Raw genomic sequence first — 13,681 nt, 5'->3', positions numbered from 1 at the left:
CTTTCTCATGTAATTTCATTGGCTCCCGTGCATATATAGAAATCATGATCTTTCCATTGGAAGCATTTTCCTACAAATTTTTTTTTTAAAATAAAAAATCCCTAGAGTCAAGACTTTCCACAAGGCAGTTAAAGTTAGTACTTTTTTGAGGAAAAGAAATGTAAACGGCAAAAATTCCTATCCCTATTGATGCTTTTGCATGTACTCTTATTGGCCCCGCACATGCCTCTAAGACACAAGAAACCTTTTTTTGAAGAAAATCCATCCTTATTGATGCTTTCGCACGTGCTTCTATTTGCCTCCACTCTGGCTCTAACCACCACCGTGTTTTCTAAGAAAATTTTTTTTTTTTTTGGGTAAAGATCTAAAACTGTAGATTCATGCGTCTAAGACACAAGGGCTACCCGACCATGGAGCATTCTTTTTCTTTCTAGCTTCTAGCTAAAGAGTGATGTGATATTATCATAAATCTTATAGAAATCGTCTCTTATCTCAAATTGGTCACTTTTCAAGAATTTCCTTTTTCCCATTTATTTAAATGTTTGTTAAAGTCTTGAAGTCTTATGATAAATCTTTTTTGCTTATCTACCCCGATTCCCAGCCTTTTTCGGTATCATGAAAGATATTGTCGCTAAAGGTGTGATTATGTTAAGAATTCAAGATCCATGTACATTTCTTTTTTTATTGTGGAAGTTTTTCACCACGTGGTTATGTTAAGATTTTAATGTCTAGATTCAATTGTTTGATTGATATTCTATTTCACATTTTATTTATTTATTTATTTATTTTTCTTGGATTTTTCATTACTCAAGATATAGATAGATCATAGTAATTTGACTTTGCCATTGGGTTTTTAGAAATTTTCGTCATTCAAATCTTTTCAACTTTATCAAAAAAAAAAAAAAACCTTTCAGCTGTAATAATTTGACTTTGTGATTTATACTCTTAGATATTTTAGAGGATCTATTCATCGATAGTGATTTGATTTTTTCCCCAACTCTTAGAATAGTGACTTTCATCATCAATTATTACTCCTCATTAGTGAAAGTTTGAAATATCCCTTCTCAAACAAATTAAAGAGTTACATATGTAAATTGAGAGACTCTGTTAATCATGGACAAAGGAAATGATGGAAAACTCAATTACTTTTCTTTCATTTTCAATTGTTCAAAATTACTCATAGTTTCATATCCTTTCAACTATTATTTTATAGTTTATTCTAGGGGAGTCAATTTTTTGAATAAGCAGCATAGGGACCACCAGAGAATTAAGAAAAGATAAATACATAAGGGACAAAGAGGTCATGTTATGTGTTGGGGAGAGGAGTGAGAAAGTGTTGATGTACCCTCCACAGTCGGCCCAACGAATCTTTCTTCTCCCATAGTTAATGAAAGAGTTGCATTGTACTCAAATTTTGTTAATTATTGGAAATATATGGATCCTACTTATCAATAAATTTGTATCCCATTTTACTTACCACGTGGCAAATAATTCCATTAATACTACAAATGGAATGCAGATTTAATCCATGATTCCATGTGCATTTTTAATGCAACAACAATTGTTTTTTGAAGAAAATATTTAATAATGAGATATTATTGTGTAGAATTTATCACATCTAAAGTGCATTTGATCATTCCTTATGAAATGGTGCAATTTCCCCAATCTTTATTTCTATCTAGAAAAAAAAAAAAAATCCTATCTAGAAAAAGCTCTATGAGTTTGAGAAGAAAATTTTCAACTATGACATCCGTTATTGTGAGTTTGCCTATAATATTATTAGGATTTAAATGAATTGGGCATCTACTATCAAAAGACAAAAATATCCATCAGCTTATGTGTATAAAAGCGAAAAAATGAATACTATTAAAATAAAATGTTATTTTGTAATGGACTTTTATGTACTTTGCTTGATTCCCTAGAAGTTATTTAAGCCATTAATAAAAATAAAATAAAATTGACCTATCATTGCCTCATATTTTAAGAGCTATCATTATCTTCTTGTTTTTTAGTACATGTAAAATGACAACTTACACTGGATGAAAGGAGATGTGTTACATTAAAGGGAAATTTTCACCAAACTTAGTTACAAAAAAGGTTTCTCATTATCTGTTGTATTAGAGAGTAATTGATAAGCTTGGGGTTTCATTATGAAAAGTCTAAATCATCACTCAGGCATATACCATGTTAAATCTATAGTACACAAACTTTCAAAAGAAAATAATTTATAATTAATAAATTAGAGTTATCAATTATACCATGCAATGCCTAGACTCTCATGACCTTATAGTATAAGTATAACCATTTCAAGAAAAAACTTTCATTTTAAGTCCTTTTACGTTATCTTATTATGTCAAAATCATGTTAAAATCTGTGACAATATAAAGTATTCATAGAATAATAATTTATAAGTACCTTCCAGAAAAGGCATTCTAGACTATAGGCTCTCTTTGGATGATTTCTATTTCTATTTATTAACTATTTTTGAGAAATTATTTGTGACAATAAATTATGGACCACAACTAGTATTCATTTAGTTACTATTTATAAAATAGATAATATAATGAAAAAATAGTTTTCAGGTTTTACCTTCACTTTTGAGCTTCAAAGAGAAATGATAGGATTTTCAATTTTTTATTGAAAAAGTATAAAACATATTAAAGTTACCTATTTACCTTTGATTTTGAGTAGTTTAGCATATGTGCATGCTCATCTAAGATAGAGCAAAAAATCAACATAAATGATTTGTTGCCATAAATCACAAATAGCTTGAGAGTAATTTGTGATTTGTGATTTATTTCTTATTTATTATAAATAGAAATAAGTGCTATAAATTATACAAAACACTTGTAAAAATAGATAAAAGTCAATAAATACAAACAGAAATCAAACCTAAGAGAACCTTAGCAAGTGTAGGTAATGGTTCAGATTGGTAACATGGCAAATTTTAAACTTAGATTTAGTAATGCACTCTTCCATATGAGGGCATTTACTAATTACTACCATGGATGTCCGTGCATCCTCTTGAACGCTTTTCTTAGTCTTAAAATTTTCAATATTTTTAATTTGCCACTTGGTAAAATCTGCTTGGATTGAAACTTGAAGAAATAGGTAGGATATTTCATAGATTGGCCTTCTGCCAATTTCGATTGTCAACTTCAAACATATCCTAATTTTTGCTATCAATTAATTTTTGTGTACGTGATTGACAAGGTCTATTAGTTGACCTTTTTTTTTTTGTTAACCATAGGTGTCACCTCGAATAATCCTCTAGCAGACTAACACAGCAACCCACCGCCATGACCTCCATTTAAATCTACTATTTTCTATTAGTTGACTTTATTATTGAATTTCTAATCATATTTTAATATTTCTATCCAAGAAAAAGAAAATCATATTTTGATCTACTCTTTTCTCCGTGTATAAAGCTTGGATTGGGCTAGTGGCCCCTTGTGGGTCCCCTTACCGACTTCCTAATAGATCTCCTATCTGGCTCAATGTGGGTTTTGAAAAAATAATAATAATAATAATAATAATTATTATTATTATAATTAAGTAGACTAAAATATTATAATTAGAAAGACTATGATCCAAAAATCTGTACCAATAGTAAGGCCAAATATATATAAAATAAAATAAAAAAGTCGTACTTATATTATAATGTTTTATAATGAGTTTTAAATATGAGTTAGAAATATGATTTTTATCTTCTTTTTTTATGCTCCCCATTTTTGTTCCTAATGAGTCAGGGCGATGCCAGCTGCCAGGTGGGGTGAGCTTCCCAAAGCTTACTGATGAGGCAAAATATGTCCCCTTCCTTAACACGGTTGAAACGTGTATGTAAATATGAACAAAAGACTAACCGGTCACCTCAGCCTCTCCTCGTGCCGAGCAGCCACCTCCGCCTCTTCTCATGTCAACCAGTCACCTCGGCTCGACCGACCTATCACCTCGGCTCGGCACAGCCAAATAAGGCACCCAGAAACATGCACACATCCACTCCTACATTCAAGAGACATGATCCCTGATCACGGGGGTAGGATTCTATCCACTACACATCATCAGAGGCATCCATCCTTCTCACGACTTGCACCTTCGAAATCAAAGGGGAATATTCTCAAAACATGCCTTGGAACCTGAAATATTCCCAGAATCACCAAGCCACTCCCCTCAAGGACTTTACGCCTAAACAGGACTCTTCCCAAATGCCCCTCATTCTCTCTCCATCAGCAGCCTATAAATATCAAGGTAAACCTCCATCATAGGGATCAATCACTTCTTTTACTGAAAAAGCTCTCTTGAGCATCTGTTGTGGAAAGATCTAACTTAGGCATCGGAAAGTCCCCTGTCGGGTCAGACCGGCTCTCCCCTGTCATCTCTTCTATGCAGGTCAGCTAAAGCACCAGGAACTACAGGGAAGAGCATCTGGTTAATTTTCACCGCATCAAATTGGCGCCGTCTGTGGAAAATAGTTATAAAAAGTCACCTTGGACCAATGCAATTAAAGAGTGAGAAGGTCGTTTCTTCTACGACAACACGAGTAAGATCCACCCGCGAGTTACCACTTGGACGTTCCCATTCACCACCAATGGCAGAGCAAGAGAATGTCCCAGCAGAGACCCTTCCACGAGGACCACAACAAACCAGGCCTGATGCGCAAGTTGCCTAGGGAGAGGGGGATCAACGCGAGTAAAACCCTCAGCTATCTCGCCATGTCCCATCATCCTGGGTAACTCACCCAAATATGGAAGAGCATATGCAGAGCCTGCAATTACAGGTGTTAGCGACAAATGCACTGGTGCGGGACTTCATACGTCAGTTTAGCTTGGCACTTCCAGTGCCACGGACTAGTTCAGCTCAGCTGCCTAGGCTTGTTATGGGCAGACAACTCAATGAAGAATCTCCTGACAACAGTGTCACCCCTCAATCAATAACAAGAAGGGGGTCGGCCAGAATGTCACGCACCGTTCACTCGGTACACCCCGCTCTCCTACCGAGGGGCTCAGGCAAGGTCTCATTCCTACCCAGGATGGGAGAGCTTGTCGTTCCATGCATCACTAGAGCCTAGAGACGCATGATGTCCATAGATCCCCACCCCAGGTAGGAAGACTCACTAGAGGCGTGCGTCCACACAGAGAAGAACGCGAAAACTCTTAGAGGATAGCTCGACGAGATCAACCCCATTGGAGTCAGGACTCGCCCATCAGGTCGACCAGAGGCGCACCACAGCAAGGTTAGGATCGGCCTGGTGATCACCAAGGCAGAGGAAGAAGCCCCAGAAGAGGTGAAAGGGCACATCGATCCCTGAATCTCCGAGCTGAGGAGAGAAGGGACGACCTGGAGAACCACATCTAGCGCCCCACTGAGAGAGTAGAAGGAATGCAGAGGCAAAGGCACCTGACCAATATAACTGTAACTCCAGCCCATAATGCACTATTCGACGAACTGATAGACTCCAAGCTATCCCCAAATTTTGTGATACCAGTCTTCAATGGATATGACGGTACCACATATCCCTATAATCATCTGTTGTATTACAGCTCGACCATGACAGTTCATGGTAGGTCAGACGCCATTCTCTGTCGAGCCTTCGCAACCTCATTAAAAGGAGCAACGCTGGTATGGATGTCGAACTTCTGGCCCCGGTCCATCCACAACTATGAAGAGCTAACAAGAACATTCCTCACACGTTTCCAAGCAAGTATGAAGTAGAAGCAAACTACGCAAAACGTGTTGAAAATGTGGCAGGGTGCAAGAGAGACTATAAGAGAGTTCCTTGCCTGATTCACCAAGGCGACACTGGAGGTGAAAAACCTACCGGAAGGAGTGGGGTATAGCACGTTGTGCAACGGGGTAATACACCCTGATCTAGTCCAGTCTCTGGCCCTTAACTTGTTAGAAACAATGCCCGAGCTGTTCAGACGATGCAATAAATATGCCAATACGGAGGAAGTCTTAGCAGCTAGAGGGATAGCTGACAGGAGTAATCAGTTAGAGAAAGAGAAGAAAAGGTCTCTGAGGCCTAAGGACAATTCCCGCGAGCCGAAGAAGAATAGAACAAATCGACCGCTTGACACTGATGAACCCGAGCGATATGAACTTGATTGTTTCCAAACAAACCTGCTCTTAGAAATCCAGGATCAGAAGTATTTTCGCTAGCCCAGGCCAATGACGGCTAAACCAGAGGAGGGGAACCCCAATCGGTATTGTTGATACCACTGAGATCATGGGCATGACACTGAAGACTACAAGTCTCTGAAAAGGGAAATCGATGAGCTCATCAAGGTTGGATACCTTAACAAGTATTTGAAGTAGAAATATGGAGGGAACTGACCCGAGCCAAGGAGAGATGATGTAAGGCCGAGCCACCGAAGGAACCAGTCACGGACTGAACTGACGCATATGATAACCAGCCAATGGGTCCAGCCATTCTAATAATCATGGGTGGACCCATGACGGAATCAATCAGAAAAGTCAAAGCACACTCATAGTTCGTATGCATCACGGAACAGCCTGTCAAAGCTCTCAGAACGGATCCACTCATTACGTTCTCTGACAAAGATCTTGAAGAGTTGAAGAGACCTCACAATGACGCTGTCGTAGTTCAATTAGTGGTGGCCAACCACCCCTTCCACAGGGTCCTAGTGGACATAGGAGCCTCCGTTGACCTCATGTCATACGAAGCCTTTATAAAACTGAGGCTTAGCACTGGGGCCTTAAAACTAATCCCAGGACCCTTGTACAGATTTTCAGGCACGCCAACAAAGCTAGAAGAAGTTGTAGACTTACCTGTAACCATCGGACAGGGAGCTCAGACAGCCACTACCATGGTCTCTTTTATGGTCGTCAAGATTGCTTCACCCTATAATGCAATCCTTGCCCTATCTCGTCTTAATGGCCTTGGGGCGATTGTGTCCACTAAGCACATGAAAGTTAAATTCTTCACCAGCAATGGAGTCAGGGAATGCAAGTCCAGCCAAAAGGAATCCTGGGAATGCTATGCCAACTTCATAAAATCTGTTAAGAAACCATGCTCGGGCCTAGCTTGTATGGTAGAAATTGTTGATTGCCGAGATGAAAGCCTCCTGAACAGAGCCGAGCCAGTTGAATAGTTGCTTACTGTCCCAATCACTGAGGCCGAACCGTAAAATCCAGTTCAAATCAGAGCAGAGCTGAGCTCCCAACGCCGCGATGAAATTTTGAACTACCTCGGCAAAAACTTTGATATTTTCGCGTGGAAAGCTTTTGATATGCCAGGCATCTCCAGGGCCGTAGTTGAACATAGTCTGGACGTTAACTCTAACTTCAAGCCTGTCCAGTAGAAGCGCAGGAACTTCACGACTAAGTGGAACACCATCATCAACAAGGAGGTTAACAAACTCCTAGGCGCAGGGTTTGTGAGGGAAGTAAAGTACCCAACCTGGTTAGCCAATGTGGTCATAGTTCCGAAGTCCAACGGAAAGTGGAGGATATGCATAGACTACACTCACCTGAACTAGGCCTATCCCAAAGACTGCTATCCATTGCCCCAGATTGACTCCCTCATAGACTCGACTGTGGGTGACAAGATGCTGACCTTCATGGACGCATATTCCGGCTACAACCAAATAAAGATGAAGGTGGAAGATGAGGAGAAAACTGCTTTTTTCACCACTCAGGGCAACTACTGCTACACTGCAATGCCTTTTGGCCTAAAGAATGTTAGAGCCACTTACCAGAGTATGGTGAATATAATGTTTCGAAGTTAGATCGGAAGAAATATGGAAGTTTACGTTGAAGATATGCTGGTCAAGAGTGGGAAAGGCATTGATCATGTACTAGATCTTAAGGAAGCTTTTGATGTCCTGTGGCAGAACCAGATGAGACTAGATCTAACCAAGTGTGCATTTGGAGTAACCTCTGGGAAATTCCTGAGCTTTCTAGTGTCGCAAAGGGGAATAGAGGCAAACCCCTCAAAAATTGAGGCTATTCAAGAGATGCGTTCGCCAAGAAACATTCACGAAGTTCAGAAACTGACGGGGTGCCTGGCCGCACTTAACAGGTTCTTGTCCCGAGTTGAAGATAGGTGTCTTCCTTTCTTCAAGCTACTAAAAGGAGGAAAATGTCAACAACAATTTCGCTGGACGAAGGAATGCAAAGCAGCTTTCGATGAAATCAAAGCTTGCCTTACCCGGCCCCCTCTGCTGAGCCGGCCAAAGCCCGGAGAGGAGCTATAGCTTTACCTCGTGAGAGAAGAGTCAAAGACCCAGAAGCCCATCTACTATGTGAGTCATGTGCTCCTAGAAGCGGAGAGAAGGTACCAGAGGATTGAGAAGTTTGCACTGGTATTGGTTGTGACAGCTAGGAAGTTGAGGCCCTACTTTCAAGCACATGCCATTACTGTACTAACTGATCAACCACTGAGAAAGTCACTCCATAGCCCTAGCATAGCATGACGTATGGTGAGTTGGGCTGTTGAGTTAAGTGAGCATAACATTGAATTCCGACTAAGAAGCACAATTAAGGGCCAGGCACTGGCTGATTTCTTAGTAGAATGTACACAAACTGAAGAAGCGACAGAGCCTAAGGTTGAGCTGAATAGAAGGTGGGACCTCTTTGTTGATGGATCCAGCACCACAGCGAGGAGTAGCGCAGGACTTGTGCTGAAAAGCCCTGAGGAATTCACGATATAGTATGCTCTTAGATTTGCATACCCCGCAACAATTAATGAGGCAGGATATGAAGCCCTGATTACGGGAATCAAACTAGCAAAGGCGATAATGGCAGACGACTTGGTCGCACATAGTGACTCCCAACTAATTGTGAACCAAGTCAATGGGCAATACGAGGCCAAAGAAGAAATGATGGCCAAATATTTGAAAGGAGTACGTCGTCTGATGACCAGTTTTAACACATTCGCGATGGTACAGATCCCGTGGGAGGAAAATGCAATAGCAGATGCCCTCTCCAAACTAGCTACGGCAGAACTTGGGGACTATGCAAGCTCGGTATACTTTGAAGTACTAAACCAACCTACCTATGAGCAAGAATTGATGTCCAGCGATACGCAGCAAGCCAAGCCGAGCCGAGCCGAGCTGGATGGACCCAATTGTGGATTATTTACGGGATGGACATCTCCCAGGGGATCAGATAGAAGCAAGGGCAGTCAAAAGGAGAGTGGCCAAATACACCCTTCAATATGGAACACTTTACAAAAGGACAATATCCTGGGCCCTGCTGAAGTGCCTGCCCCCGAACCGAGCTAAAGAGACATTTCGTGAAGTCCACGAATGAATTTGTGGGGGACACATCGGAGGAAGGGCATTGGCCTACAAGGTGTTGCACCAAGGATTCTACTGGCAAAAAATGCAACAAGATGCGATGAAGTTCGTCTGGCGATGCTTTAAGTATCAAGTACACGCCCCAATACCACACATCTCGACTACAAAACTTAGCTCCGTGATCTTCCCGATCCCGTTTGCAATGTGGGGAATGAATATCCTAGGACAGTTCAAGAAAGGGAAGGGCGGTGTCCAATTCTTGATTGTCGCTATTGATTACTTCACTAAATGGGTGGAGGCGCGTCCCTTAGCCAAAATCACTGAGCAGGCAGTGGAGAAGTTCGTGATGGACGTTTTCATATACCGCTATGGTGTCCCAAAGGTACTGGTCACAAATAATGGTCGACAATTCGACAATAAAAAATTCAGGCTCTTCTACAGTAACTTTAACATTGATTTCTGAAACACTGCTGTAGCACACCCGCAATCGAACGATCAGGCAAAAAAAGCCAACCACATACTCCTAGATGGAATAAAGAATAGGCTGGACTGAGAGAAGAAAAACTGGGTAGACCAACTACTCAGTGTACTTTGGGCATATCGCACCTTAGCTCGGACCGTCACAAAAGAGACCATTTCAATTAGCATACGAAACTGAAGCGTTAACCCCTGTGGAGGTAACCCAAGCCTCATTTCGATCAGCGGTGTTTGAAGCTTCACAGAACGAACCTAAGCTTCAAGCGAACATCGACTTCATAGACGAAGTTTGGGAAGAAGCACTTGTGCAAAATGAAACCTACAAGCAGAAAGTCCGGTAGTATCACAACCGAAGGGTTAAACCGCGGAGATTCATAGTTGGTGACTTGGTCCTCAGGAAAGTAGCTGCAGCAGACCCAAGAAGTGAAGGCAAATTAAGCGTGAACTGGGAAGGCCCTTACATAGTCTCCAAAGTGGTGTGCCCCGGTACTTACCACTTGCAGACTCAAGGGGGTACAACTATACCAAGGGCATGGAATGTTGAAAATCTCAAAAAATTTTACCAGTAGACAGTTTTATCAGTAGATTGCATTGAAATCCCATCGATTGGGTGTTAGTCTTGTAGATTTTATATTGTCAGCACCTTAGCTTCCATATTTTAGTTATTCAATTTTATTCACGGAGCGGAATAGAGTGCATACCACACATCAATATACTATGAAGCTTCTCCCAAATATCTGGCTTTTCTAAGGAAGTAAAGACCTTAACAACTAAGGCATAAAGATCGAGCTCCAGCTCAGAAGCATCCAAGACCGAGCTCTAGCTCGGAAGCATCCAAGACCGAGCTCCAGCTCGGTAGCATCTAAGACCAAGCTCCAGCTCGGTAGCATCTAAGACCGAGCTTAAGCTCGGCACCATCATGACCAGACCCTAGTCTGGCAACTAAAAGACCATAACAACTAAGGCATAAAGATCGGGCTACAGCTCGATAGCATCTAAAACCTGACTCTAGCTCGGCAGCATCTAAGACCGAGCTCAAGCTCGGCACTACCAAGACCAAACCCTAATTTGGTAACTCAAAGACCTTAACAACTAAGGCATAAAGACCGGGCTACAGCTTGGCAGCATCTAAGATAAGGATACAGCTAGAAGGCATCTAAGATCGAACTCTAGCTCGGCAGCATCTAAGACCGAGCTCTAGCTCGGCAGCATCTAAGACCGAGCTCTAGCTCGGCAGCATCTAAGACCGAGCCCAAGCTCGGCACTATCAAGGCCAGACCTTGGTTTGGCAACTCAAAGATCTTAACAACTAAGGCATAAAGATCGAGCTATAGCTCAACAACATCTAAGGCCGAGATACAGCTCGGTAGCATCTAAGACCGAGCTCAAGCTCGGTAGCATCTAAGACCGAGCTCAAGCTCAGCACTATCAAGACTAGACCCTAGTTTGGCAACTCAAGACCTTACGCATTAAGGCATGCAAGCCCGAGCCCCAGCTCGGCACCTCAAGTCCTTACGCATTAAGGCATGCAAGCCCGAGCCTAGGCTAGGCACCTCAAGACCCTACGCATTAAGGCATGCAAGCCCGAGCCTCGACTCGGCACCTCAAGCCCTTACGCACTAAGGCATGTAGGCCCAAGCCCCGGCTCTGCACTTTAAGACCTTATGCATTAAGGCATGCAAGCCCGAGCACGGCTCGACACCTCAAGACCTTACGCACTAAAGCATGCAAGCCCCAGTCCTGACTAGGCACTACAAAAGACCTTAACGCAAGGCACCTCAAAAGATCGAGCCTAAGCTCGGCACCCTCTAAGACGGAGTCCAAGCTCGCCATTCTCTAAGATCGAGCCCCAGCTTGGCACTGCCAAGACCAAACCTAGGTTTGGCACCTCAAAAGATCACCCTCTAAGACCGAGCCCAAGCTTGACATTCTCTAAGATTGAGCCCTAGCTCGGCACCCCCATGGCTAGGCTTAGGCTTGGCACCTCAAGAGCGCATAAGCTAGACATGGAAGATCAATTCCAAGCTCAGCTAGGGAACGGAGCCACACTTAGGCAGCTATATTGATCCTTATCCTTCCAACAGTTACTTATTTCGAGCCGCGCTCAAAGTACAAGAAAATAAAGAAAGAAGCACAAGAATGCTGAGAGATGAAAACATCAAAACAAATTTTCCATTCATAAAAAAAAAGGGAAAAAAGCCCTCAAAAGTATATCGCTACCGAAGGAGACATCTACATAAAGAATTATATATACAAGGCTAATCTCGGGGGCTAATCCATGGTGGGACTAGCTCTTCACTTGGCTATCCTTCGAGTTGGGTCACCTCTTCACTAAAGTCGATCGAGCTACCAAGCTGCACCAAAGTAGCAGGGGTGGGAATGCGCTACTCATAGTCCATTAGATTATAGCCTGGCATCTTACTTAGGATGAACCGGATGGCATCGTCCGAGCCAACCTGAAACAAAGAAATGTTAACGTCAACCAACCATTTCTGACAGGACTAGGGGTTCAGCCACCTCATTGGCCTCCAGCTCAGCCCAATGTTGCCTTTCCAGCTTGCCAACCCTAGCTGCGAGCTCCTCCTCCTTACGAGCACCCTGAGTCTCGGACAACTCATCCTAGAGAGCATCATTCTCCTTCATCAAGTTACTGTTGGCATTAATTTGCTTAGCAACCTCCTGTCCCAACTCTCCGATTATCAACTCGACATCATTGGCACGGACCTCCTCAGATCGGGCCATTTTCTTCTCAACCTCCAATTGGCCTGTGATCTTGTGCAGCTCCCCATGAAGGTGTTTTGCCTCCTCCTCCGCCTTTGGACAAGTGATAGCCACGTCCTTGAACTGTTGAGCAGCCTCGATTGAGAAACTGAAGCAGCGTGTTTCGCACCAAATAGACAGCACATGCAGTACGAAAGTCGAGATCGAATTAAATGCTCTAGCAGATTGATCCGAACTTCTAGAGCAGGGGGTTGGTGATGAGGCAAAATATGTCCCATTCCTCAGCAAGACTGAAGCGTGTATGCAAACATGAACAGAAGACTGACCTGCCACCTCGACCTCTCCTCGTGCCGAGCAGCCACCTCGTGCCGAGCAGCCACCTCGGCCTTTCCTCATGCTGAGGAGCCACCTCGGCTCGCCACAGCCAAATAAGGCACCCAGAAACGTGCACACATCCACTCCTTCATACAAGGGACGTGATCCCTGATCACGGGGGTAGGACTCTATCCACTACACGTCATCAGAGGCATCCACCCCTCTCGCGACTTGCACCTCTGAGATCAAAGGGGAATATTCCCAAAACATGCCCTAGAACCCAGAATATTTCCAGAACCACAGAGCCACTCCCCTCAAGGACTCTACGCCTAAACAGGACTCTCCACAAATGCCCCTCCTTCTCTCTCCATCAGCAACCTATAAATATCAAGGTAAGCCTCCATCATGGGGGATCAATCACTTCTTTTACTGGAAAAGCTCTCTTGAGCATCTGCTGTGGAAAAATTTGACTTAGGCATCGGAGACCCCTGTCAGGTCAGCCCGACTCTCCCCAGTCATCTCTTCTGTGCAAGTCGACTAAAGCACCAGGAACTGCAGGGAAAATCATCCGGTCAATTTTTACCGCATCACTAAGCATAATAGAATGAAGACCCAGATTAGTTTGGAGTTTGGACCACAAAAGGGTTCATGGTTAGCACTAACCCATTATGTTTTTGCAGTTTACAGTTGCACGCCATGCGTGGCCTCGTGGGCTAGCAATTGGCAATAAGTTTTTGGGCCCATGAAACTAGTAAATACAGATTAAAGTTAAGAGCAAATGCTATTCTGTTTCGATTATCCATTTTGATTTCGATTTTGTTATCCGGTTTGAGTTTGGCTTAATCATTCAGTTTGAATTCGATTTTGGCTAGACTCCAGTTTCAAAAGATTTGTAATAGCATTGAGGA

Source organism: Macadamia integrifolia, chromosome 11 (genome assembly GCF_013358625.1).
Source record: "Macadamia integrifolia cultivar HAES 741 chromosome 11, SCU_Mint_v3, whole genome shotgun sequence".
In the NCBI taxonomy this organism is placed as follows: domain Eukaryota; kingdom Viridiplantae; phylum Streptophyta; class Magnoliopsida; order Proteales; family Proteaceae; genus Macadamia; species Macadamia integrifolia.
The sequence above is the reverse complement of the archived record's forward strand: the minus strand, read 5'-3'. Positions refer to the sequence as shown.